General features: G+C 36.0%; 1 long non-coding RNA gene across 1 annotated transcript; it reads left to right on the top strand.

Annotated features, from left to right (window-relative positions):
• The first annotated feature begins 342 nt into the window (after positions 1–342).
• On the top strand, positions 343–897 carry LOC112094975. Its single transcript, XR_002903721.1, has 2 exons — positions 343–511; positions 610–897. It is a non-coding gene; the product is annotated as an uncharacterized LOC112094975 (long non-coding RNA).
• Positions 898–956: the final 59 nt, after the last annotated feature.

The following is a 956-nucleotide window of genomic DNA, read 5'->3' as shown; positions in this document are numbered from 1 at the left end:
TGTGTCTCCAATATTGCAAAGTTACGTGTTATAAAAGGAAAATAATTGCAAACTTGTTTATATTTGCTCTTTTTATGCATTATGTATGATGCATGATTGTGAATGGACCCCGTAGGGACCACGATTTCCTGCTTCTATGCTGTTTCATATTGGTCGATCTTATTAAATGCAGCCCTGTTTTCGTTTAAGGGTGAACTCCATAAATACAATGCCACATGAAGCACAAGTTCCTGCTATTATTTTCATGTGCATTATCTTATGATATGGTTCTTACTAATCTGTCTCAAGTTTTTCACGGTTCCGGTGGTTGTTTTAAGACATGCTGTACATTTTACAGAGACCAGCAGACGTAATCAACCGGAAAAGGCCATTTGCAGTTTGGTTTCCGTACACGGCAATCCAGCGGCTATGGTGCCAACTTGAGGAACTCATCAAAATGGGTCACATGGTAGATCAATGCGATAAACTTAAAAGACTATTACATGGAGCCTTGCTGAGACATCTTACGCTGGTAAGCTTTTTTATCCTTCCGCAGCTCTTTATGGAATGACTTTTGACCCTAATGCTTTATATGAAAGTGCATATGAGAATTTTATCTATTACTTTCAGTCAAAGGTGGACTCCGATGATGCATCTGCTGCTGTTTAAAGATAAAAGCAAAATTTTTATCAGCCAAGAAACCCTAATTATCTCTTAAGCATTCGAATATGCCTCAATCCCCATGTTGATTTTTGCATCATTGTATGTATCGGGCCTCGTTACAAATGTAATATTAAGCTTCGTATATTTGCATTCCAATACAATTTAATTGCAGTTACCTTTTGTAGTTTAGAAAGCTCAAGAATTCTACTTGTGAATAATCAAAATATTGGAGACTGGTGGATTCAAGTACTAAAATGATTTTCCCTTTTTTTTTTTTTTCAAAATATAGATCACATAGTATCGATTCGATATAG

The sequence above is a fragment of the Morus notabilis genome, unplaced genomic scaffold (assembly GCF_000414095.1).
Source record: "Morus notabilis unplaced genomic scaffold, ASM41409v2 C11350316, whole genome shotgun sequence".
NCBI classification, from domain to species: Eukaryota; Viridiplantae; Streptophyta; class Magnoliopsida; order Rosales; family Moraceae; genus Morus; species Morus notabilis.
The sequence above is the reverse complement of the archived record's forward strand: the minus strand, read 5'-3'. Positions and strand labels throughout refer to the sequence as shown.